Raw genomic sequence first — 27794 nt, forward strand, 5'->3', positions numbered from 1 at the left:
AGGAGTTTGGGAAAAGACGATCAAAAGATTTCATTTACCTCCGTCTGAGACGATCGATGGGCCTGTTTTTAATAAAAGACCAAGAGAATTTTTTTTTTTTTTTTTTTAATACGAAAAAAGGGCTTTTTTGGCGCTCTGATAAATTCGGCCTCGTTCCGGAGGAAGAGGGAGAAGGGCTCTCCAGCTCCTAATGAATTTCGATGTAATTTAATTTATATCTGCTCGCCGGGCAAGCCGAAACACTTCTTTCACTTCGCATTTACCGAGCAAACTGCAATAAATATCCTCCAATTACACGATTGCACTGGTTTTCATTCACCCAACTGCGAGTTGCATAGTTCTGTGCAACTAGTGAAACCCGTCACGATGTTACGGGAGCTACCCGAATTCGGGTCCTCCAACAAGCATCGTGTGAAACTTTCGTCCAGCTCCGCTCCGCGATGGACAGAGCGCAAGAAACGCGGACAAACTCGAACGCGAGTCGTACAGACCACGTTGCCCTATCTGACGAACTCATCAACGTGGACATTCGGACTTTCCATTAACCCTCATTGAGGATCGGGCGATAAACAGCCGTATAAAAACTGCCCTTAAGGCAGCTTAAGGGTCATTGCGTTGCTCATGAGATTTTCGTGTGAGCACTCACGCTGCAACCTTGATCATCCGCATTTCTCGCGTTCATTACAATAAATAGTTCTTAAAATCGAAGTTTCCTCGTAGTGGCACCTAACTCGCGGCGCACTCTGTATCTGCGGAGCTACGGCGACGGTTATCGTTCCTGACGCCATTTCGTAACTGAGTTGCGGAAAATCACGTGCTCTCGTTGTGTAATTCATTGCCAAAAGGGGCCCGTTCGGCCATTGATCTCGGCTGGAAAAAATGAATTTTTTCGGGCAAGTCTGGGAGCGGCAACGTCTCCGCTGCCGCGCTTAGCTGGCGCTCCTTCGCGCGCATGGCGCTCTTAAAGATAACCGGGATGTTTGGTACTTTCAAAGGAAGCTACAGTAGCGGACGAAAGTGGAGCGACAAACGTGTTCTTGGTAATGGTCAAGGTTCGTCGCGACTTGTTCGTGAATTAGCAGTATCAAAGCCATGTTAGGATGTCTGGAATACATACATCCCATATAAATACATTTTGGGCCACCCTGTATACGTAGATTTGCCCTGGAAAAGAACGCGGGGAAAAATAAAAATCGACGGGCCCCGAGCGTTTTTCCGAAAAACAAACCCCCGACTTTCAATTGAACTTGTCCCACTTAACTGCCGCACCCTGTATATATGCAACGTAATCGGGTAATTGCCCGTGCTGTTACCTTTTTTTCTTTCGAATTCGTCAAGCCGTCCCCTGCTCGCTTTGAAATCTTCATCGGCCCATTTTGCGTGCCCAGGGGCCCTTTCGTCGAGCACCGGTCCAGAAACTGGCAAGTTTCGGTGCCTGGCAGACACGTACCACTTGCCCGCAGCTGCGTTCGCAGTTTCGCGGCTCACTACGTTCGAATTTTGCTGGGACTCGCGCTTCCACCGAATACCACTATGGAGCTTCCATTTCTTGTGGACGGTTGATGAGGCACTCGCCGGAATTTCGTATTTTTCTGCAAATAAATTCCTTTCCCGCTCCGCCATCTGCGGTTTTGAAGATCCCCTTGTTCAATCGGGAGAGGGAGGGGGGGTAGCATCGGAAATGGGAAATATCGAAAATCGACCTGCGTGAGTTCAGCGAATGCGGGTTGCGCCCATGCGCCGCGCATGTTTCCAAACGGGGATTCCCCGGGAAGCCGAGCGTTTTCGCAGTTACTCGCTAAAGTTCGAATTGTGGGAGTTGTCGCGCGTCCGATTTATTTTGCGACTTCGACTTGCGGGAGTTCCGCTGCGGTTCGATGTCGACGAAATATGCCGCGTTTTCCTGAACAAACGACTTTCCTCGCTGCTTAACATTCATTACCGCATCTGGCTCAAACTAGATCTGGAGCATTACGCGCAATAATAAAAAGATGGGCAAGTTTATATTTGCATTAACCCACATTCGGTCCCTGTTATTGACAGGCCCCGACGAGGTTCAGCCTTACCGGATGTTTTCCCTGAAAATCGTTTATTGAATTTTTAAGCCACGTTTCGAATAAATGTTTTAATGGGTCCAACCCGGTAACGCGTCCAATATTGCGTGGCTCAGATCGGCAACATAATGATACCACGAGGTGCCAAATTGGGCATAAACGTTCAAAAATGTCGAATATACGATGTTTCGATTAAATTTTTCTCGAGGGGTTTATCGGCCGTAACACTTAAATAATGGCCATTTTTCCGGGGCCGAAACGGCCCTCGATTTCATGCTCCAGATGGTACCGAAAAGCACCGACGTTTCGTGGTCGTGTTTTGAAGTCGAAACGTGGAGAAATGGAACGCATAAAATGAAAAGAAAAAAAAAAGGAAAAAAATTCTTTTGTCAGCGGGCGGCGGCAACACAATTACACTTTTGAAAGAGGCCTAATGCACGCTCCGATGAAAGTGTCACATGCTAATGCTTCGAATGAATGAAATGCAGAAAAAAGCTAAAAAGCGAAGCGTGAAGCCCCGCTGGCAAATGTATTTCGGCTGCTGGTGAAGTACTTCTAATATGGCAAAATTGTCCGAGGCGACGTGGCGAACTGGACAATAACGTCCGAAGTCCTCCTGGGAAATGATTAAGTCTCCTTTGTCGACATAGACACTCCTCCTCCAAACTCGTGTTTGTCATAACAGCGAAAAAAAAAAAAAAAAAAAAAAAAAAAAAAAAAAAAAAAAAGAAAAAAAAGTCGTCTTTGAGGAAGAAACAACTTTATTTAGCCCGAATCCCCGCGCCCTTTGAGCTCCAAAAAGGAAATTACATTTTCTGTTTTGATAAAACATTTATTAAGCTCCAAACTAGAGAGCAGTAAGAAATATTAAAATAAAAAACGTTCCATTTAGCGGGCTGAGATGAGGCAGAATGTAAAAAGAGAGACGCTTTGCAACGGATCCTCGCTGAGAGGGCTGAAAGAGAAATGAAAAAAAAAAAAAAAAAAGAAAAAATGGGAAAAATACTTTTAATATGCCGTGCGGCTCTACATTGTCACCCCCTCCCCCCCGCGCCCTCCCGCCCCACGGGGGCGAGCTATTATTTTAGAGAAATTCGAAAGCGCCACTGAGTGGGGCACTTGTTCATTTTTGCAAATATCGCCCGCGTCGGCGGTAGGGCGAAACGGCCGATCCCCCCCGAATCGGACCGCTGGACAGGTGACGTCGCTAATCAGAGGCGTAGCAAACCTACAGCGTGTAACAGTTCTGTTCGTGCACGCGTGTTTTTTGAATAAAACGCTCGATCTGCGCCTTCGAACGCAACGATGTTTGCATTTGTTACGTTTTTTTTTTTTTTTTTGAACAGTCACTGCCCTGGACGTTTATACGGGACGTTTCAGTTCATTGTGGCGGGACTTTAACGGTCGATAGAGGACCCTTTCTTAAGATGAAAACGTAATTTGGATATATATATTGAAAACGGCTCAGTTTTCGAGATGCAGGATGGCGAACTTGATTTTTTTCCATTTTTTTTTTTGTTTTTTTTTTTTTAATAATAATTCACGAAGTTACTAAGTCACAACCGTGAAATTCGGTATTTTGTAATTTTTCGCAGTGCCGAATTTATATTCGTTAAAATTTGCAGGGGGCGCCACACGCAACATACTAGCGAATGTTCAAATCGCGACAACTTTTTCGTGCTTCCGTGCAGCAACTTTTCCTTAATCAAAATGGATTCCCCATTCGTTTTTCCCTAAAAATGTCCCTCTTGTTATAAACTGCCGAAAGTCACTGTTTTCGGAATATTTTGAATTTGGCCCGTAGCAGTACGGCCCGCTTCCACAGGGGAGCTGTACCAACACTGATAATGTAACAAACAAATAACGTTAAATGTATTAGTCATGATGTTAATAAAGTTGTTAAGCAAATCAAAACATTTTTTTTACATTTATTAAACATATAGAAATTGGCGAAACGAACTATTTACTATCAAATTCCAACTTCCCTGTGGTAGCAGGGCATCCTGCCAGGGACGAAATTGAAAATATCTCGAAAACGGTGACTTTCGGCGGTTCACAGCAAGAGTGCCATTTTTCGGAAAAAATATTGCAAATTCGGCACTGCGAAAAATTCCAAAATGCGAAGTTTCACGGTTGTATCTTGACAATCGGGTGAATTAGTGAAAAAAAAATCAAGTTCGCCATCCTGTATCTCAAAAACTCAGCCGTTTTCTATATATATTTATATTGCATTTCCATGTTAAAGAAAGGTCTTCTGTCGACTGTTAAAGTCCTGCTACTATAAACTGGAACACCCTGTATAATTTAAACAAACTTTATTGCTCGTATTTAGCATCATGCACAGGGTGTTTCGGAAACATTTTGCCAAATTTCAGGAGGTTGTAACTGGCGATAAGTTAAGTCATTTTGCCTTATAAACGTACATCTGGACACGAGTCGTCAAGGCGCTGGACAAAAAAATTGCTAGAAACGTTAAGGAACGCACACATTTTCGTACTTACGGCTTTCTGCCCTTTTTGTCTCCTAAGGTAATTATTAGAAAAGAAAAACGACAAAGTATTACGGGAGTTGGTCGACACTGCGGCCACCAACTTGCGGACATGCGCGCCGAACCACTCGAAAAAGAACACGTGGATATTTTGGAATAAAGTAACTTGCGGCCATCGCTCTTCCAACCAATTCTTCTTCTGTTGTTGCAAGTGTTTCATAAACCAGTGATTTGAGGTGACCCGAAAAAACGAAATCGAGAGGTGTTAGATCCGGACTCCGGGCCGGCCAGTTGACAGATCGACCCCGTCCAACCAAACTCTCAGGAAATTGTGAGTTCAAGTGATCCCACCGTCGCAAGTAAAACGTGCCGGAGCTCCGTCATGTTGAGACAACATTCTTTGGGGGATATTCGACGGAACGTTTTCGAGAAACTCACGAAGTACGGTCCGGCGCCACTGCTTGCATTTAAATGTGCGTTTTTCTCTTAAAAGATGTGTTCCTACACCTAACTTACGCCCCGCCAAGTTTGATAAAAATTTTTAATGCAGGTCCGGACTTGCTGCATAGCAAATTTCAACACCCTGCATTTCGGACAGAAAGCGAAAACGGACATAGGTTCGTATAACCTTTTTTCCTCAAAATCACTCGCGGAGTCGCCCCTTGAATTTGTGACGTACTGCTCTGAAACACCCTGTACACGAACAATAAAATTTGTTTGAATTACGTAGAAGTTCGCGACGTAGCGATTGTTAAAAATCGCGAAATAACTGCAAACGACACGTTGCGCGTGAGAACGCGAATCGGGCGTTTTATTCGAAAAATGCGTTTGCACACACAAAATTGCCACACACTGTATATTCGACGACGCAACGCAGTCGAAAATCGTTCGAATCGTTTTCGAGAAAAACAGCTGTGAAGAGAGCAAAAAATAAATTTTAAAAATGCAATACAAATTCAGCTCCGTAGTACATAAACAATAAAAAGACCTTTTTGTCGCTAAGGGATTAATTAAATTAAACGTTGAAAAAGAGAGCCGTTTTGCCCCTGACAAAAATGTAATTTGTCAAGAAATTCCTGCCTCAGAACACAGCAGGTCGGGGGAGGGGGGGAGGGGGAGGGGGAGGGGGTGGAGGTCAATAGATCTGCGAACTTCTCTAATTCGACGTTTTTATTGCTCTAAAGAACTAATTTACGTCGATAAGACTTGGAGCTGCTCATTGAAAACGGTGTAGAAGAATGATGCAGTTTAAACGGTCTCACCTTGCGGTCCTGGCGGGCGACGCTTGTCCGTTCACGTGAGGCGTGTGAGCACGGGACACTGTAACGGGATCGAACGGGATCAAATGCAGATGAACGCGGGATAACGCAGATGGCCCCTGGACGGTGCAGATGGCCGCACAGCTCCCGACATTTTACAGAAACAATCAATGGCCGATCCGTATTGCATTTTTACACAATTATTTTTTTTCTATTTATAGCGCCATTTCTCTCGATAACTAAATCGATCGAATTTAAATTGCGTCACGCCATTAAGTGCAGTTTAGATATCATTAATTTGAGGTGCGACCCGACGCGTGTTTCATTTCGCTCTATCGTTGAGGCGGGCAGCGCTTAGAGAAGTAAACAAAGTTAAAAAAAATTGTATCCACCCCCCCTCCCGGATTTGGAGATGTTTGCTAGAGTCGTTTTTGGTAAATTCATTGAGAGGGGAGGAGGATGGGGAGCATGGGGAGGAGGGGGAGGGTGTAGTGGAGGAGGAGAAGGAGGAGGAGGAGGAGGTGGAGAAGAAGAAGGAGGAGCAGGAGGTGGTGGTGGAGAAGGAGGAGGAGGTGGTGGAGAAGGAGGAGGAGTGGCAGATTTAGAGTCGTACAACATTCTTGATTTCCCAATTTTTCCGCGCGCGCCCGCGGAAAAGCATCAATGGTGTCCTCCGCAGATGGGCCAGTTATGACGGCTGAACAGCGTGAAATTTCGGGCAATCTTCCCCCCTGCCCGTTGAAGCCGTCCCCTCTCTCCCTTTAATCGCGGGACTGTCTGGTCGGGATTCGTCACGCACACTCATTCCCATGCTCGCCCTACTCCCTCTCCACCACGACTTTCCTCTCCATTATCGTCTCCTCAACTCTCTTTCTGCGCGCCTCGCACATCGTGAATTTTTCCTCCGTTGTCCCACGATCCTCTCAGAATCCGCTCGCCCTCCCTCTCTCTCTCTCTCTCTCTCTCTCTCTCTCTCTCTCTCTCGTCCCATTTCTCATTCAGCACGCACCAGCAAGGAATACTCAGTGGTGTCTTCAGCTGTCTCCTGACAGAGCGAGCAATTCCGACTCTATTCCGCACAGACATTTACCGGAGACTCCAGGCCTTGTAGAGCTCTGTGCCAGTGCGTTATCGCACTACGTCACTTCTGTCCAGTATCATTCATACAGGTTTGGCACTAAAGCTTTTGCCCATACTTCCCATCGCTTCCGCATTTTCTCTCGTATCTCCCTGGCACGCATCGCACCCTCGTTCCCATTTTTCCACCTCGACACCGTCCCATCCACTCCCGGCCTCGTTGGTGGGATTTTGGCCAACTTCGGCATAGGGACCTTCGCCACCGCTCTATAAGCAGTTGTCATGCTGGTTCAGAGTGTACCATTCGCTCGTTCTAGTAGTGCCCCATATTTTCATGGTCCAGCATTTGCTGCTCGGCCACATAGAGACGAAGCCGCCAGCACCAAGGGTTCATCTGTTACCGCAATCGGACCCGCCCGCGAAACCTTGATTAACCCGAGCTAACTCGAACTAACCTTGGGTTAATAACACGTTTCAAAGCAGAGTTGTTAATCGCTTTTTTTCTGCATCTCAGTTTGTTTTCACTTGAATATTTGTGTCAATGGCGTTCGCTGGTCGGCCGTCGCGCCTATTTCCACCAACGTTGCACGGAACTCGTGAATCGTGTCAACTGCGCATGGCAGAGGCAGCCGCCGGCGCTGAGGCTCCCCCTAAACGGAACCATCCGCGCCCGGCACGCTCCCCGGCGGCTCTCTGAGTACTTGGCGTACTTCCTTTATAGTTTTGTATACAGGGTGTCCCAGGGAAAAGAGTCCACCCCGAATGTCTATCGTAATTTAAGAAAATAATGATAAAAATAACGAAAACGTCAACCTCGATTGAGAGGCGGACGTCGATTGGCGAAAAAGTTGTTTTTCGAAATGTCACCCCTCCGCCCCTTAAAACCGCCCCTTTGTGATTTTAAAATCGGAAGAGGGGTCGTGTTGCACCTCGTTCGAATGGTAATTTTATTCTTCGCGCGTTGCAGCTTTCGGTTTTTAATTTTCGCCCGGCGGCCTCGTAGAAGTGTAACAAAAGCCCACATGGAGCCGTGCTCTCTTATCGGGCCGCGGCTCCGAGATCGGGCCCCGTCGCGGTCGCACACTTTCGGGCGAACTCCCCAAAACGGGAAAAGCCGGAAAAGCGACTTGAATTTGGAAAATGACGAAAATAATCGCAATCGTTAGAAAATATGGCCCTTCAAAACCTGGCGCGCCGAATTCCCTTTCAAGTTGTCCAAACAAAAACCGTCCCGACAATGGCATTTATAATTTGTCCGAGCTTTCTTTGCGTGCCGTCATGTCAATTCCAGTTTAGTAAATGGACCTTAATTAAAATGGCCTCCGACGACAAAAAGAAAATCCCTTTCAATCTTTTATTTGCGGCTCAGGCGGCCTAGTTTTTCTTCGTTTTTTCCGTCGCCCGGTCCATCGGTATATTCCCGGGATTTGTGCAGGCGAATAAACATTCCTTTAATGCCCCTTAATAATCTTTACGTAGTACTGTGAGCGTGGGCGGATTCGGGTCTATTTTCCTTCACGGGACCGATGACGAGCTTAATTGGAACGGGTCCAGGTGGCGTGCGTCCCGCCATTTTGCGACTAGTTGCGAAATGGCGCCCGTTCGGCCGCCGGCCTCGATCCCAAATTTTGACGTTTTTATTTATTTATTTATTTCGTCCGCGTTTTCCTGTATCTTCCGCGTGCAAAACTTAGTGCCTTCCTGGTCTGGAGGTGTGGTAAAAGCGCAAAATCCTGATAATTGATGAAAAAAAAAAAAGAAAAAAACATTGTTCGTGGCATATGGGGAAAGCGCAACTTGCCGCCCTTGTTTGGAGGAGGACTAATTCCTCCTCGAGTGCGGAAAGTGCGCTGCACCGCGCCGATTCGAGCGCGGTAGCAACTACTTTCAAGCGCCCAGTCGGGCAAAATTACTTTTCCGCGCCGAGAGCGGCAAAGTTACTTTCGCGATTTTTCATATATATATATAATCTTTATTTCATACGAAATAGGCTATCGACCATACTGGTCTTTCTGCCCTTGTTACATAACCAAGTGCCTAAGTCTACACAAAGAGTGGTCAAAACGGTATACATTTGGAGATGTAAAAAAAAAAAAAAAAAAAAAAAAAAAGAGATTTTTCATTTTTTCGGAATTCCGCAGAGAATCGTCGATTGCCAGCGAACCGAATTTGTACCGTTCCCGTTCCGATCCCGATTGACGGACTGCGGGCTTTTGGGGCCCCTTTATGCCTCTGTCGCGCGTTCAAAATTTGAAATTGCGAGTACTGCTACCGATACCCTCAGTACTGTGTTACAATAGTTTTTAACGTCGTCACGCATTGGTATTGGAACGGCATCGCGAGCTATCGCCGTTGAGTCCTAAAACACGTTGTACAGGTTTCGCAAAGATTGGACACCCTCTGGCGGAATACCTCTGGAAAAAATCCCTTTATCCGGTCCGGAACCTCCGTGGACGACATTAAATTAAATTCGCACTCAACCAGGCTCAATTTTATAACTCTACATGTTCATTATTGGAAATTGAACCTCGCAAAGACCTCATACATAGTCAATATTGGACCGGTCATAATATTGCCTCTATAACTAATAACGTCCACGGTATCTGCGTTCGCAAATAGAGCTTTCATTACAAACCTGGAAATTACATTTTAGAGACGGCGAGCATCGCAGAATCGCTGCTGGAATCCTTTATATCTAATTACAACTTTGCAGTGTAAACTTCGCTAGATGGTATCAAATAATATCTGAGAAAATATAATACTCCTTTCAGAATGCCGAGCTTTCCAAAGACCCCTCTTTATTAAATCGAAATGGAGTACCTTGCTCCGTCGAAATAAAATATCCGCCCTGATTTTCTACATGTATAAGATTCCTTGAGGAGAAATTATAAGGGTGGTCGAGGCGAGGGAGGGGGCGAATTTATTGGGGCTTTTTGTTTTCCAGCCCCACCGGCGGTCCCGTACCGAAACAAAGTCAGATTTACAGTTTCGCTTAATATTTTCATCCCCGCACTTGTGTGACACATTTCGCGGGGTTAAATCGAATCCAAAAAAAAAAAAAAGAAGATATTCTCAGTAATGTTAATCCGGCTCAAAAGACGCCCTCGAAACCCTCGTCAGTCCTCGTACCCCCGTCGTACATTCACACGCTGAAGAGAAATTGTAAAGAAAATCAGAACGAAGGAGGGAGGATTACATTAAGAGTTTTTATTTTTCCACCCCACTCGCGGTTTATACTCGAAACAAAGTCGGTTTCATTGCTTCGCTTAATATTTTTATCTCGCACTTTGTGACTGATTCGGCAAGGTTAAATCGGGCCCAGAAGAGAATTCCTCCAATGACGCTAATCCAGCTGGGAGAAGCCCCCCGGATCCCCCTTCCGTCGCCGCGTCCGCGTCGCACACTCGCATCCTGAGGAGAAATTATTAGTGGGGGGGGGGGGAAGAATGGGGATTACATCAAGCTTTTACTATTTGATCCTCCTAATGATTTGAGCGGGAACGAAGTCGGTTTTTTTGTATCGCTCAGTATATCCATCTCGCACTCCGGCGATACGTTCGGCAGGGTTAAACCGGGCCCGGGAAAAAAACATTCTTCCGATGACGTTAATCCAGCTCCGAGAGTACTCCGGACCCTCCCCGTCCTCGCTGCGTCCGCGTCACGCAATCACACCCCAAAGCGAAATTATGAGGGAGGTGAAAGCGAAAGAATGAGGATTATATTAAGAGTTTTCGTTTTTCAATTCCGTTCCCGGCTCATACAGGAAACAAACTCAGATTTATTGTTTCACTTAATATTTTTATCTCGTATTTTTGTGACACGTTTCACGGGGCGAAACCGAGCCCGAAAAGAATTCCTCCAGTGATGTTAATTCGGTTCAAAAGAGGCTCTTGAGGCCCTCGTCCCTCCTTGTACCCGCGTCGTGTGTTCGCACCCGAGATATTTGATATCGCTCTCTGTCGGGAGACCGCAGAATTATAATTAGAAACGAAAGCATTCATTAAAGTATGCGTTACGCCACTTGTCTTGTTACGCTCCGTTCTGACACATAATACCGTTCCGAGCAGTAATTCGTTAATTTATGAGTGCGCTTCCCAAATGCCGCAAAATCTTCGTGGAATAATTTGCGGTTTCTACAGTTTTTACGGAACTCGGTAGGCGAGCCTACGCAATCGTCCGATTGGGGCTCCGCATCTAAACGCGCGCGAAAGAGAGGAGAGGGGAGGAGGAGGAGGAGGAGGAAGAAGAAGATGATGATGAGGAGGAGGAAGAAGATTAGGAGGAGGAAGAATATGATGAGGAGGAAGGGGAAGAAGAGGAAGAGGAAGAGGAAGAGGGCGGTAATTTTTTTCCATGTAATGCGGCAGGGATTTCCAGGTCGGCGTCGAGGACCCGGGGAAGATGCTCCCAGGGAGCATTTTCGCAAACGCGTAAAGGCCCCGTCGCCCCCCAAAAACTCCGACGTTAACTGCAGCGGCGTAATTAATGCAATGTGGACAATCAAGACCCGAGCCAGACTTGTCTTGTTCCAGACAATCCAGATGCGAAAAACGGGGGCATGCATTTTCCCAGTTTCAACCGCTTTAAGGTACGACACGGCATTTGTCCTCAGTTGGCTTCTAAACTAAAACGCATTATTTAAGCAGTTAACCCCGCTATAGTGACGGCGAATTCCAACTATGCCTGCAGCTATTTCTACCATTTTAACTTGTTAAATTTCACTGTACTAATTAACAAGGTCTTTATTTATTTATTTATAATGCGATGCCTTAAAGAGCCTAACCCGGAGCGAGGCATTGCGGTTCGTCTCGCTCGCTCGGATCATGCACTAGTGCGTAATCGACGAAAAATCGCACGTGTGCGTGCGACGCGTGAACTCGACGTCCGCACGTATTCGCATTGACGTCTCCCGTGCCCTTTTCGGGCGTCAAAGAGCTCTGGTGAAAACTCAGAAATTGACATCTTAGGGCAGTTGCACCGATCGATGATCATGTATTCTCTTGAGGGAAGTTTGCACCTTTCCGGGGGCGTGAAGGGCGACGGAGCTGCGAAGTTTCGAAAATCGCGCCGTGCAATGATACCCATAAGAGCCATGGGAAGTCCTCCTTGCCCGCGTTTCTTCAGTGAGAAAAATTAACGACAGATGGCGGTAACCGCGTCCTTCACCCTTCGTTAATAAACAGCTGCCCAGCGAAACCGTAGAAAATTAAACACCTTGTAGTTAACAGCGAAATAGTAGATGAAGCCCTTTCTAAACCCTAGTTAAGGCTCGACTAACACTTAAAGTGAGGGCAGCTGTGTGAAATACCTCCGCAGTACACTCGACTACAGGGTATTGTGTACTTTTCGTAGCAGGACATTGGAGAGTCTTAGCCATCGTCCGGGTAGGGAGCGACAGGTCTCGGTTGACAGCTAACTAGCAGATGCTGGTACTTGTTCAGTACGTTGTATAGAATACTGTTTACTGGACTGCAAAAGTTTTAGAACTGCCTCGTTGAAAATGTCCATTTTCTCTGCTGAGCAAGGACAGGGCTCGATGAGCCACTGTTTCCTGTCGGATCATGTTCTTGATTTTTCCTCTGCCAGGCAGCGGATAAGGCCCTTATTTCACGGAATTGCAATGGCTCGGAGTATTTCCCACCAGAGTTGCACATTTTCCTCACGTTGCTTTCGACGTGGCTCAAGATCGAGCGCGACTTTTTTCCCTAGATGATCGTGTCCGCAATTTTTCCCCTAAAAGAATCCCCTCCCCTTCCCCTCGGATATTCCTCCCTCGAACCGCAAATTTTTCAAAACTCTCTCCTTTGAAACGCGAACTTTTTCCAATAATTACCACGAATGGAATCGAGCCCACCGCCATGTTCCACCGAATCACGTTCGCAATTTTTCCTCTAATGGAGAATGGATAATGCTGGCGCTACTCAAAATCGCGACGGCGTGGAGTGTTTTCCTTTCGTTCTTCAACGTCCCGCACAGGCCGTGTGTGAATTACCTCACAGTCGAGGGCAACATCGGTTGAATTGTCCTTTAGGGCCAGTTTTTCGGCGTCCGGGCAGGACGCTAAGGCCGTCCCTTACCGACTGCTAGACGAAGCGTTTCGGTGAAACGCAGTAAAGGCTTAACCGACAGTCGCACGGCATAAGGACAGGTATGTCAAACTTCTCGGCAATTCACGGGAACACTGTGACTGATTAGTAGTTACCCTCTGGACTGCAGGTTACATCGTACGAAGCTTTAGAAGTACATTGAAGCACGGAGTCCTAATTGCGGAGATGTTTCAGATAGCTGTTAATCTGGCTAGTTATTTGTTCCCCCCGCCCAACCGCCCTCCCTGAACTGACCTCCGAAGAATTGGTCATCGGGGAAGGGTGCGAACTCGCCAGTGTGTGGTCGCTTCTACGCAATGGAATTGAACTTGAAAAAATTCTATGTACGATATGTTGTCACTTTTAGCATGAGGGCAATATGTTAGTCTTATGGCCTACATTTCCTGTATTGATTGGCCAATCCGGAAGCCCAAGCACGTGCGGATCGACCTAATCTCCGGGTTTGAAAAATGAAATACCGCCTCCGAAATACATATTCGTAAAACGCAAGTTTTATCTAAATTTCGGGCACGTTCGAGCCACCTCCTCTAACTTAATATTTCATCTGGAAATATTCGATGGGGGCCAGTATTCCTCATCCCTAATGGAAATTTTTACGCCCGACTTGAGGTCATAATGGCCATCAATAAAGAAAAGCCCCCTTTCAAAAAAAAATCATTCATCAAATTGGTTTTTTCCATTTTTCGCCCTTTCCACCACCGGTGGTCATTAAGATGTCGATGGCAAATTATATTTTCTAACGACAGATTTTCGCCCTAATTAATATTAATGATTGTTCCGCAGGCGACGGTTTTCGTTAATTTCACTTTCGTCCTTGCTCAATTTCAGATTGTTGATGATTCGTCCCTACCCGGAATCCGGGACAGCGATATTTGGGTTAATAGGACGAATAAAAAAAAAAAAACGGGGACGAAAACATTCCGCCAAAGTCTTACTGAGAAGTGACGGCAATGTGCACAACATTAACGCTTGTGAACGAACACTATATTACGCAACTTAGAAGAGGTAAGAAAGATTGCTTACCGGCAAGGAGGCTTTTTCCTCGACGGTGGTCTCCCCATTGGGTGGTACATGTCCGGCTTTGGTGAGTAGCCCCGCCGGCACTCGCACCGTGAGGCAGTCCGGAACGTCGCCCCACTCGCACGTGGTCACCTCCAATTAAAAACACTCACTCACGAGTCAAAGGAACTCACTCGACATCAATCAGACACTCGGCAACTTTCAGTTACAGCTGCTGGAAGCCGTGGCGGAGGACGCGTCGTCGACACACATTGGCGTTAGTCCGATGGACGCGGACAGTGGTCAGCGGCCGATTTCTTTGGAAGAACGGCGTCCGGTGAGGATCGAAGATGAGGAAAAGGACTATTTTCTCCCTGGATATAAGAGGACGCGTGACTCGTTGTTTGTGCGTGCAGTCAGGGGCACCAAGCGCCGAGAGGTTTTGTGCGGCACTGGCGCCCGACGACGCTATCGAACGACGCCGACGCCAGGGCATCGCGCAGGGGCGTCGAATACGGGATCGCATGAGATTTTCATACGGGACCACAGAGAAATGTCTGTAATTTTCTACGAGTGAACTTATGCAAAATCTTATTGGTTCTTTTCGTGATTTTGTCTCCTTCGAGTAACAAAGAATAAGTAGAGAATTTCTCGTTGTTGGGGCCGGGGGTGCACGTTCACGTTGCGATAATCGTGAACTGTTGCCGCTTTCTCGATGACGAAAAGTCGAGCTTCAGTCTTGTTGACCAAGTTCGGGACACTCAATTAAAGCAAAAGACGCGGCCATCGCAGCCAAAACTTTTAACCGACCATTAAATGCCTCCATGACCAATGGCGAAATGCAGCGAATTATCGATTAAAACGATTATTAAAAATATTTGAAAATTTGCCGCCATGGAAAAGTAACGAACCCATTGAAACCGCTTCCATTAGAAGCCGGGTGGGGTACCAACTGGACGCACGAACGAGATCGGTGAATTACCGCAATTGACTAATTGATGAACTCGTCTGGATACTTTTTAAACTGACCATCAATAACGACAATGTGAGTGACATATTTGACGTAAACGACATTGACACAGTTCAAAATAGATCGAGATTTTCCGGCAATTTGCCAGTCAAAAACAAAGACGAGTCAAACACATTTTCTTATCTGGAGGCTTCCCAGCACCAATTAGAACATTACGGGAATATACACGTTTTTTCGAAGATGGGTTCGGTGGATTAATGATTTCGAGAGTGTTTATGTAGAATCCACGACGCGGGTGCCCCATTACCTCGTCACATCGTCAATTATTCCCTTCGACCTCGACGTGACGAGCTTCCAAAAAGGGCCCATCGAGCTGCAACAAAATGGCCGTTCCGAGCTGCTTGGGTCAGTCTGACAGACCGCAAGCAAACGACGATAGAACGACTCACCTGCCTGCTCTGCCTTCTTTCACACTGCCGAACGCGCCTCGCTTCCGTCCTAACGCGAACGAGCTTATGCTCACCATTTTGACAAGAAGGAGGCCGAGCAGCGGAACGCCACTGGCTCGGACACTCCGAATCCCTCTTTATCCATACGACTGCTACCTGCTGCTTGCGCGTGCAATTGTTTTTTGCAGTGCCGGCGCAAGAAATCGCAGATGGGCATGAGACGGAATATTTAAATAGTCATGCCAGCGCCAGTAAATGTATGACAACGCCAGGGCCGGAAAAAAAGCGCGACCAAGGTGGAAATGGGCGGCAGTTTTGGGGAAAAAATCGCGAAAAGCCATTACGTCACTGCGTCGTCTTTTGCGAATTTGATCGGTATCTGTAATTTGTAACATCCGGCCGGGAGGGCGAGGGGGACGGGGAGCGTTGGTGGTGGTGGGGGTGGGGGTGGGGGAGAGGGGGGGGTGTGGGGGGCTCAGTATTAATTCAAATAGGTGCAGTCGCGAACAAAGCAAGGAATTTAATAAAGTTATGCAAATTCACTCGGAGACTCATCTAACAAGAAATGTAAGTCGATTTAACTATTTCACTAAACTCCGAAACGCTCATCTTATATTAAATCCTAACGTGTCTCTCGTTACTTCGGGATAACGACGGTTTTATGCAAATCCGAATCTCTTTTCGGAACATTATTTTGTATCGATTCGGGAGGAAATGTGCATCAGTAAAAGAGCATCCGCGAGACCATTCCAGACTCTTTCAAAACGCAAGAAGTCCCCCGGTCGGGCAAGGAACGACAACGTGTTGTTGCCCGTTGTTCGGCAGTCCGGGTCGTCAATAAACCGGGGCTTATGGAAATGCAATCATCCCCCTACAGACCTAATTCTGATAACCGAATTAAAGCGTTTGGTCTGATTAAGGATAAGTCAGGCTCGGGGTCTGCCGGATTATTGCGTTATCCCATTGACGACAGGCAGTTTAGTGAATTTAAACAAAAATTCTGGACCATCGGACTCTCACGTTCGCATCGATCAGCCATCGCAGACCGGACGGGTTTAACACGTATATAAGCCGAGATTTATTCGACCTAACCGGCTATTAGTTGTAATTACGGTTAAACCGCCAATCTCCAAATTCGCATCAATCTATTCGAGTCGGGAGATCCATCAAGACGACTCCTCGCCATTACGGAGATTCGCATTTCTTCGACCATTTTTATCCACGAGTGACAAACCCCATCGACGACCTACCCTGTAGACAACCGTGGGCAATTTCGGGGGGTGGGGGGTTAATTCATTTTTTTTTTCCCCCGATTTCCACGAGGGCACCGAAGTGCGGGCCGATCGTTGCCCAGTTTCCGTTTCCATGAATGGAAATTTTCTTCGTGGCTTCGCCCCACGTTGTCGGCCCTAACTGGATCGGTTGCCAACACATTTTCGGGAAACTTACGACACACGTCGCGTGTGTGACGTAACTTCCCCACAGTATTGGCTTGTTAAAGTGGATTAAGTGGATTCGGTTTGTTCGAAGTCGCGTCCTCGAATTAATTTCAGAATCCGGTTTACCTTTATAATTGGGGATAAGTCCCGTGGATTGCCCTGCCGTTGTTTACTTCTACAAAGGAATTCTCAGGAAGGGGAGACGAGGTCGAATTAAAATATCTCCGAGTGCACGGAGAGCGAGAAACCGCCCCAGGGGCAAGGCCGCAATTTAATTCGAAAATATTATCAGTTCGACCTGTGCTAATGAGCGAAGAGGCATGGAATATATTGCGTGGCGCGGAAGGAAGAGCACCCCGTAGAAATGGTTTTATCTAAATGATTTTTGGCGTGCGCCCTTGCATAGAGGGAGTCAAAATACGATTAAATTCTCAGCCACATTTATCGATGTATTTGCGAGTTATCAGGAATGAAAATGTTTTTGTTATAAATATTTCAATGAAATATCAACAATATGACCGCAAAATACCATTTATCGGTCTGCAGTGTGCTTCAAAGATGGTTTCAGAATGATCAAATATGCCTAGAGGCAGGACGCAGCGAGATTTTCGTCAATTGAGGGTGGTCGAATGGCGGATCCAGGAAAGGCTGCTCGGTCGTTTAAGAAAATATGGTGACACGTCGTCAGGCACGGTTCCAAGAAGAGCAAACGGGCAGAAGGAGAGATGCCGCCCGATCTCCCGAAGAACTGCGGAAGGCCAGGACTGCCGCCTTCGAATTGTGGCCCTAAGAGATGGGTTCGCCCCGTCGAGGACGATGGCGGACCAGTGCTCGGCGTGAAAGGCCCATTGAGATTCGAGCCATTTATCGCCGGATAAGGAATTTTGAACTGATTTCCTACAGTCCCAGTCTAGAGTTGCCCCTCACCTTAAATCATTATCGAAATCGACTGCACTGGTACAGAGAACGGTGGAATCTGGAATGGGATAATATCGTGTTTAGTGACGAATCCATATTCTGTTTGGCCATGCATCGCGATCGGGCAATAATAAGAAGAAGACTGAATCCTCAGTTTACAATACAGAGGCACGTTCATGTGGGGTAACGGTCCGAAATGCTCTCGCATATGGTACCAGGTCGCCTTCACTTTTCAATAGAGGCAGCATGACACCTCGACGATCCGTCCAAAAAATCTTGAAACTTCGTCTCGTGTCTTGTCCGGAATCTGCCGTTAATTCACTTGTCCAGCGAGACGGGGCACGACCACGTGTGACTAGAGCGACTACGGACTTTTTTCAACGAAATGCGATCATTCGCTACCTTGGCCACCTCTATCTCCAGACCCCTCACCGACGTGTGGGACGTTGAATGTAGAAGGTTGCATAATTAACCCGTCCCCCACCAACCCTAGCGGCGCTATGTCATGATGTCCAATTAGCCCGGAACGAGATCCCTCCAAGAGGACATCAATCACCTCATTAGATCCCCGCCTAGACGTGTACAGGAGCGTATAAGACACCGCGGAAAACCGACGAATTGTAATTTTTTTTTTTGTTTTTTTTTTGGTTTTTTTCATAATTAAAATTCTTCAATTTTTTAATGAAGTATTTGTTACGGCCTAAGACGTGCACGTCAAAAATAATTTTAATGAAACCGTTTCTACGGGGTGTCTGTGTCGCGCAGCGCATCGAAAAATACACCTCAAATTCCTCTTCTGTCGCTTTTTCGATTTCGAAAAATCGCTCAAAAACGGCTTCCGACGCGCGACGACGAACTTCCGGGGCCAAAAGAGCAAGTTCGCAAGTGCAGACATCCTCAGCGGTCCCAATCAACGTGTCTGCCGAAAGTCCGCCAGGACACCACGGACGGCGGCCGCAAGCTCGTTTTGAGCCAAATGTGTCGGAACGACACGCGTATCAGACCTGTCGCCGTTAGATTTCTATCTGTGGGCAACTGTGGAAGACCTCATTCGCAACTCCGTACGCAGTGATGCTAATTAAGTGCCACATGCCACTTAACGCGCGATAACGCTCTAATCTCGCACAGGGCAAAAATTCCGGGACGCCCTGTCCGGGTTTCCAGGATCCCCGATCGTGATCCCAGAAGTTTCTACCGAATTTTCGATATTATCCGCTCGCAATTCCCTGCGTACTGTAATGCCCCAAAAACTACCATCAAAACGCTACACGCAAAAATCCGTCACAGGGCAAAATCCATTCCACCTTTCCAAAACGAGAATTTAATTTCTCCATTAAGCGAACAGGCACGGACTTATTTTTTAATTAACGAACACGAAGTGTGGAAGCAGAACACATTGTTTTATTTTCCGATTGAGCATATTTCCGAATCACCTCTCACCCCCCCCCCCCCCCCTCTCGGCGTTTTAGAGTTTCCTCTAAGTGGCCTCTTTGAGAGGATAGATAGTGCAGATAGTTACGTCCCAGACGGTTTAGCTCTAATGAAAGCTTTCCCTGCTAAAGACGGATTGGAAAACTCCCTTTAAGATAACAAAGCAGGCGGATGTTAACTTACAAGCGGATTTAGGAAAGGAGTTCCCCAAAAGCAATTTTCCAGATGCAAAAAGGGGATTATTGAGGAGTGCCATTTTCCAAGACATTTAAGCCGGTTAATGGTGGTATTCGCGCCTTGATGGTCACTGGAATATCACACCACATTCAACAATTTCATTAAATGTTACAAGCCGACGATAAAATGGCCGTTAAATTATGTAATTCCGGCGGTGAGTTAACGACTGCCCGTTAAACCTTTTATGACGCCCACTGCAGATCGGGCTTTAGTCCGTTGGAGGTGGAAAAAAATCACACAAGTTCGATTCCTAAAGACTTCACAAAGGAAATTTCTGGTAGTGGAAGTAGGTCACGTCAAAACAGACCTCGAGACCTGCACAATTTAGAAAAAGTTCCGACTCTAATCGCAGCGAAATAAATTGCAAACTCGAAGGCGCCATTATTCGGGCTAAGTGGTGTGTGCAAGACGTACGAAGTGACACACAGCAAAAAGTTTAACTTTTATATTGACTTCCGTGGATTTCTGAGCTGTCGCTCCAAAGTTTAAGGCAGCCAGAACCTGAATGGGAAACGCGCCGCAATGGAGCTGTGTCTGCCAATAAATAAGCCATCGAAAGATATCCATAACCCCCATAAAACAGAGAGGGGCGAAATATTAAATTAGGTTTCGATGTCTGAAAACGTGGCTTAGATGCTCACGCTCATAACTTGTGCGGCACGGCAAAGTTAAAAATGCATTTCTGATTACTGCATTACCGAAGTTGGAAGCTCTCCAGTTCCAGCCAACAGCGGTCTTGTCTTCCGCTCCATTTGCCATATTGGTAATGTGTTATTCGCAGAAACAAGGGCACTCGGCCAGAAAATATTTATGATAAAGGTAGAATAATGCCCCGCTTTCTTCACCGACCCGAAATTGATTTCGGCATCAGCCACTCCCGCGCCCTAAACAAAGCCATCACGTGTTCCTAATTTTTATAAAAATTGGTCCAGATGGGATAAGAAGCATAATAACGTTTCCCCAACGCGATCGTTATTGGAGACTTAACATAAACAGGAACAAGACACACTTCACCGGCTTTGGAGCTAAATATGGAAAACTGAGGTGCTACCTCTGTTCTCTATTGAAATTCCGATATTTCTGAGTGGATTGGAACAACGAGTTGTCTAATCAAAGCGGAAGTGCGCTCTATTACTTTATAAAATATCCAAAACATGCAACTCTACATTTCGTTTTATGAACTCGAATTGAATCGAATAAAGTTTTGATGAGGCAATTTGAAAACGAAACTTGCGGCCGCAAGTCGGTCTTGCCCAACTCGCTGCCGGAGTAGAGGTGAGGCGAGGAGGTGTGAAAATCGAAAGAGGACGATCCGCGTGGAAACAGCCGGAACGGATTGTTTTGCACCGTTCCAGAACTGAGTCCGCGTTCTTCGTAGGGATGGTGATGGGCACCAGGACGATCGCGGCTAGTGCACTCGTGATTTCCATCTGCTTACGGTGTCCATGGCGACTGGAAACTATTCTTCCTTTCGGCAGGCAGAAGGCCCCATTCGGGAGCTGGACCGTGACGATCTTGACAAGCGGATAAATTGGAACAGTGTTGCTCAGGTGCGAGTCGGGTTGACTGGCGCGAATATCGAAAGTTCCGAAAAGTACTTTAAAAATAAAAAACAAACAAATAAATAAACTTAAGGATTACTCGAATAGTTCACCGTCCACTTCCAAACACAGTCCTGTGCGACCTCCAAGATTACGTATCGATCCTCAAACATCCTTTCGTCCTGTTTCGGTCTCTAGGGCTTTGATGATCTTCTCTCACAACCGCACAACATCGGTATTAGATGCCACTGGCACGGTGTTGTTGGACCGGGTCACAGACGACCAGGGGGTCAACTTGGAGCAGGACGAGGAGGAACTGCATCACAGAAAGGAGGTAATATTGCACAGTTATTTTAAACAATATGTACTTCAGTTTAAGCTTGATACGGGAACGTAGCGGATGCCAGGCAATTGCTCGGTGGGAATTCTCACGCATCAGCCAAAGTTTACCATGGGCGTGCCAAAGGGGTACGTCATCTTAATAATAACTGTGGCGTCGGAATTCGATGCGATATCTAATTCCAATGCTAGAGTAGATGTGTGGCGGTGGTTATATCTACGAAAGGAATCACAGTTTAAGAAACGAAAACTGTAAGTGCGCGTTTATCAACTAAAATGGAAGAACAAGTGTGCCGGGGCTCACCTCATTTCAGTTCGTGTTTTTGGGACTGCCGGGCCACCCTCCTCCCTTTACCAATTAACTTCCATGCTACCCGGGTTCTGGGTTTCTCACTCTCGCTCGGTTACGTCTGGACACCAGATGCGCAGAAACTCTAATCGTCTTATCGCAATGCCTTCGAGGACGGGGACGCCGCGTTGTAAAGTGGACGTTCCACGTAAATTTAAAATTATTTAAAAGTTGTAAAACCTTAAATCCGTTCGACTTGTCCATAATTATGGCTCGAAACTGCTTCTCTCGCGAAGAGAAATTCGACATGTTGACGTTTCCGCGGCATTCATTTGTTTAATACGCGCCGTTGCCATACGTCAAAATCGCGGCCGACTTATCAAGGAACGCTTTAACGGCTGTGACTCATAGAGTTTGTGAGAAAAATACTGAATGCGATTGACGGCTGAAAAGGGAATTTTATGACGATTTCGAAAATAGAAATAATCGATGGCGCGCCTATAGGGAAAACAAAAGTTCGCCAACTTTTCGTCGAAAGTGAGAATTTGGCAGGAAAACTGGCAACACTGCTAAGCAGTTCGCAGAAGAGCGCCTCGACAACGTAAAACTTTCATTCCTCTAACTGGAACCGTATAAGAGTTGCTTGCAAAAAACGAAAACCGCCAAATTCGTTTCTTTCCGGACACCTTCGTAACCGTTCGGAACTTAGCCGGCATGAGAACAGATTATTAATTTGCTTTAAATTGCCCAACTTTTTCCCCAATTCAAACCGTTTCGTCTCTATTGCCGTCTCCGAGATCCCCACGCTGTTCATCCTTACCTGGACGGGACCGCGTATCGCGACTACGCGTGTCGTTAGCGCCATCCATGTGTGAAACCCGGAAACTCAGTTGCGCACTCGCGTATCGTCGCTCAAGTCCCAATGGTTGAGTTCCGGAGGCGTCCGATTTGGTCGTTTCCATTACTTTCCGCCCTTTCGGAGCGATTGTTATGGATCGTGATCTGTTTGACGTCAAACGACGACGAAATAATTTATTAATAAAAACCCACCTGGCACCCATTCTATTCCTATAAAGAAGCACCTGCATAGTGAACTCCTTAAGACTCGCTTCCTTTCTTATCTTCCATGTTAACGATATGCAAAGTAGACAGCGTTCGTAAACGTCTCCTTAAAGTGGATAACCGTATTTTAGATTTTCCGAATGATCCCGGACAATTTTCAATTACGGATGCAAATTTGTTCCGCAGCGGATCTATTCAAAACTTACGTAGCTTACTTTGTGCGCAGTTCTACCGCTAGTTCGGCCGGTTTCCCGTGAACGCGAAATTGTTAAATATGTAAAATACCTCGAGCTCTAATAATTAAGCCGCTTTAATGAACGAAAACTTCGTCAAAGGAACTTTATGAATAGAACGACGAATTAGCAGGCTTATTTGGAAAGGTGAATTAGTCATTAGGCTGTGGCGTTAAAAACTTACTTTGCTGTCGCTTGAAGTGGAGCCGGAGAATCGTTCGGAACCATGGAGGACAACATGCGCGCGTGAAAGTGACGCGAAAAATTACTGAGTCTGAAGTGGGGAATGTTCGTTCGAAAAAATTTTATTTGTCTTGTTAAAATTTCTGTCGTCGAGCAAGCTAAAGGAAAAAATCGCACTGAGAAAAAATTAAAAAAAAAAAAAACCGGCGGGGTAAAAAGAACCAACACAATCAACGGGGGTGGAAAGGGACGTCACGCAGACGGCGAAAAAACTGACGCATTTTCCAGGTATTTTCGGGGGGCCTTCGGCGCCTCAGCGAACTCTAAATTAGGTGAACATAACCCGGACTTGATCGACGACAACTATTTTAATAACTCGTTCGACTCATTTCCCTCTACTCGCTCGAATTCGCTTCGCCTCACTTAACTCGTGAATCGAGCAGGAGAGAAGCGACTCTCAACGTTCGTCGTGAATTTTCATTTATTTATATTCTTTAAGTCCATTTTTAAGTAAATAAATTTCAGGAAACGTTTACGTGTGACAGATCATTTCGTTCAAGTCAAGCTCTCCAACGAGCTCTTAGCGAGACCGATTTTTCGACGCCTCCATCGAGCCGAAATGCCGAACGTTGACATATGGCGCGCCGTCGCAATCGGAAAATCAAACTGAATTCAAAAACGTAAAAATCCAATATGGCGCTCGTGAGATAAGGCAAAGTCGATGATGACGCTCGCAGGAAATCTAAACGTCAGATTACAAATGTGACATCGTCACCTTGTAGAAGCGAAAGAGTGACGGCGATGACGTGTCATTCGTTTTTAATTATCTCTTCAAGTAACCTCAGTAAAGAAAATAATTTTTTTTTATTTCGTATTTTTACGAATATCTTCGGAGGTGATCGGAATTTTTCGACTTTCAAAAGGCGTTTCACTGCGCTTTCGAATTGCGCAGCTTCGCCCCAATTCAACCGACCTCGCGGATCTCACGGTTACTGAGGTCCCAGCGATGAGCGTCGAACCTGAATAAGTCTATATATACTAAGTGTTCGCGGATGGAGTGCACGAGAGGAAAAAACTTCATCATTAATTTTACGACATGAAGGCGTTCTTTATTTTTTTTAAATATGCTTGTAGCCAGTCTGCAACATAAACATTTTGGATTAGATGTACAGGGCGTTGACGAATTGGGAAGACGTAAAACCCTGTACACCCAATCGTAAATGTTCACGTTGCAAACGCGTTTCAGAACACAAGAGATTCAGCAGCGATATTTAATAATCTAATAATAATTTGAACGAATCTGGAATAATGGAATCTCCACGAATCTGGAATGTGAACGTACATACGAATGAAAGGGTCTTGACTACTTATACCACTGCGAGACCATGGGCGTGCATGAATTCATCTAGAGCGCGCCGTCAGGGGTAGCTGGCAATTTAAACAGATCTTTGATCTAAATTAACTATATTTTGATGATTTTGTCGTATCAGACCAGGGACGGCGTTGCTTAAATAAACCAGTTTTCTAATTGCGCTCTAACACCACCATTAGGTTTTCATGAGAAATCAAATAGGCACAACGTAAGGGGAACAGATTTATAGGCGTAACGTGGGGTGCTTGGTTTAAGGATGTATATACAGGGTGGCCCAGAATAAGGGGGTCAACGCTTAACCACGCATTCCTCGGTCAAAAATACGTCGATTCATGGTGATATACTTACATAGGAAATTTGTCTTCTTCTGGAGATACGAGCCCTTAAAGTCTCACTTTTTTTTGAATTTTATAGCAGATAAATCGAAAACGACTAGATAGATTGTTACGGAATTTGGTGTGCAATCTTTCTGCTTCTCGGAGCACGTTCGACGGGGCTTATCATGGTGAAAGCACCAGGGGTAGTGGTCAGTTGCTACCACGTCGAATGTTAAATACACCAGAACTTTTTTATTCGTTCATGCAGGCGGTTGGTTGTTTATTTATTTTTTTTTAATTAAATTCCCGGTCACTTCCGCAACTGTTTTTATCTCTTATTGAATTTTGATTTGAGGCCTCCATTGGACGGAAAAAAATGAAAATCGTCGATAATGTCAGTCAATACACACCCTCCAGAAGGAGATGAAAGCACACATCTCAATAACCAGTTAATTTAATGAGTGCTCAACGTGACCACCCCGTTCACGATTACAGAGATTCGCGCGTCGAAGAAAATTCAATTTTAATCTTCCCAACATCGCTGGACCGTTGCGCGTTCCATCGGCGGCTTGCAAAACTCTATTTCTCGGGCGGTCTTCGATGTGAACGGGAACAGCGTCTGCACGAGATTTGGGCGCACCCCCAATGGAAAAGTCGCAGGGAGTTAGATCTGGAGGTCCAGGTGGCCACTGAGGAGGGGAATCATCATGTCCTCCATTAATAAACAAAGGGAAATGCGTGGCTAAGCGTTGGCCCCCTCATTCTGGGCCGCCCCGCATAACGATTATTTCCTTCTTCAGCTTTAGGTTTACGTTCTAAAAACGAAGTTTGGTTAAAAAAATTCTGCCCGCATTCGCGGGCCGAGCGGCAACATTTCGGACGTTCCAGGCAACAGATATTGCGTCGACCGGTGCTGTTACTTACGGGGAACTATGGAAGACCTCACTTTTGTGGACCTCCACCCGCCGGCGGTAACGGCGCGCGAATGGCGATCATCACCGTTCTGAGGACCAAGGTGAGAAAACTGCCGGTCTAAGAGCGACGCGCGGCCAGAGGCGGCGCGGAGAGCCGCGCCCGGAACCGGGCCTCTCCGACTACTATTTATTTATTTATTTATTTATTTTATTTATTTATTTTTTTAATTTTACGATTCTCGCGAACGCGTCGCTCAGAACAAATACCTTATTAGCGATGTTGGAGGAATTAAAATCATTGCGGCAAGAACAATTTTAGCAATACGGTGGATTTAGCTGTCGAAATCACGTGCCAAAGATAATGAAGACACGCCTCAATTAATGAACACCGATCGGTGGAATACAAACGAGCGGGTTTTGTAGCGATAACTCAATCCGTAGCCGGATTAACGCGACGCCCATCACTAGCGCGTTGCATATTGATCCATTTCGATAATTTCCGATATTAAATTAATTTCGGAATATCCGGTAATTAAAACCACAGCCTTTGCTTCACTTCGATATTATGAGGAGCCCGTCGAGTTGGGGTTTGCATGATATCCGACCAAGCTGAACTTGAATAATGTTGATTTGCTCCCGCGATAATAGTCCGGGATAATTAGAATCTACTATTATAGAGCTTGAAGGCAACATCTGCTATTGAGGCCGCTAAAAGACGACAGGGCGAAAATCATCGCTTTTATTTACCGAACAATAGATACATTCCCATGCGGGCAGCGATCGATCTCGCCGGCCCCTTTTTAACAATAATCTCGGTTATCTGACATTTTTTTTATTTATTTATTTTATTTATTTTTTTTTTTTCGGATAAAAACGGCAATGTAGGCCTTTATTGGTTTAATGTCCCTGTGCTCTATTTTAATCCGAGCATTTAGCAAAATGGAAACGCCAAATAATTTAAAGTTTCGATATTAAAATTTGGGTTCGTAAATTCGGAATCCCACTGTTCGAACTGGATAAACGCAATTTAGGGCCCTTCGGAGGTATACTTTATTGGGCTAGGGCCGAGCATTATTGGAAATCTATTATTGTCGGGTTAATGGGACAAAATAAAAAGAGTATGAGGCATCGTTTGTATAGAGGTAAATCTCTTTGACAAGCAGATACAGAGCCTCGTTTCAGACGCCAGAAACCATTTCGATAAACAATGAGACGGGAAATGAAACACTTACCGGTGTACAAAGACGTGTCCAGACCGGTAATGAAGCAGTGCGTTCGAGGAAGTTGATGCCGGAAAATCATCTAATTAGAATGACGCAGATGAATCCTTTGCGGATACCTATTATTCAGTTTCCCCCGTGAAAATACTAGAAATGTCCGAGCAAGTGTATCCACTCTCGTCCGATTTAAATGTCCGATACAGGGTGAGAAAAAGACGACTGCAGATGTGTCGAAGTTTGACCACCGGTCAGACACACGATCCGGTAAAATTTCCACCTCGGCCGCTGCCGAAATCCTTCGTACGAGGCCAGGGAAGTTTTTCCGACGCCCCGTATCAGGGAAATGCCACGGTCGGCCTCGTGCGTGCATTAACAGTTTTCATTCTTTTACTACTTTGACCCAAGGAATGCCCCCCAAAAATTTCCTCGAGGAACACCGCGCAATTCGCACGATCCTGGACCGTCAATGGGGTGCCGCATCCAGCGATGGTATCCATAGTTAAATAACAACTTCGGACAGGATAAACGCATTTAGGGCCATTCAGAGGAATACTTTATTGAGCTGCAGTCGGGTATTATTGGAAATCTATTATTGTTAGGTTAATAGGACAAAATACACATCCCAATCAGCCAATTATTACGCGAACGCAGCCCTGTGACGAAATAACCGACCAACTGCGCAAGAACGTCGCTGCAACAACGATGAAATTGCCGTTGCAGAAGAAGTGAAGGAGCGACCTCCATAAGTCGACCATACTGAAGTCGCTTTGCTTAACTGGCCAGACGAGACAGTCCCGCTTCTTCCTTCCGTCGACCATTCTGTTGGAACCCTTCCGGATCTGGATCACAACTTTGGGTTGTACTAATGGTCAATCTAAGTTAAGGACATCTGCCAC

The 27794-nt window shown here is 46.0% G+C and overlaps 1 protein-coding gene and 1 long non-coding RNA gene across 3 annotated transcripts in view; both read right to left on the reverse strand.

Moving 5' to 3' along the window:
• Window positions 1–14425, reverse strand: part of LOC136343772 (zinc finger protein 541) — a 217966-nt gene extending 203541 nt beyond the window's left edge. For both annotated transcript variants that reach the window (XM_066290745.1, XM_066290727.1), the window contains exon 1: window positions 14009–14425. The gene's annotated coding sequence lies outside the window, so the exon portion shown is untranslated. The remainder of the gene's footprint in view (window positions 1–14008) is intronic.
• Window positions 14426–20670: 6245 nt separating this feature from the next.
• Window positions 20671–21842, reverse strand: LOC136339693 (uncharacterized). The gene is made up of 4 exons (XR_010732184.1): window positions 21613–21842; window positions 21338–21525; window positions 21083–21285; window positions 20671–21025 (listed from the first exon to the last, which is right to left on the reverse strand). It is a non-coding gene; the product is annotated as an uncharacterized lncRNA (long non-coding RNA).
• Window positions 21843–27794: the final 5952 nt, after the last annotated feature.

This window comes from Euwallacea fornicatus, chromosome 1 (assembly GCF_040115645.1).
Source record: "Euwallacea fornicatus isolate EFF26 chromosome 1, ASM4011564v1, whole genome shotgun sequence".
NCBI classification, from domain to species: domain Eukaryota; kingdom Metazoa; phylum Arthropoda; class Insecta; order Coleoptera; family Curculionidae; genus Euwallacea; species Euwallacea fornicatus.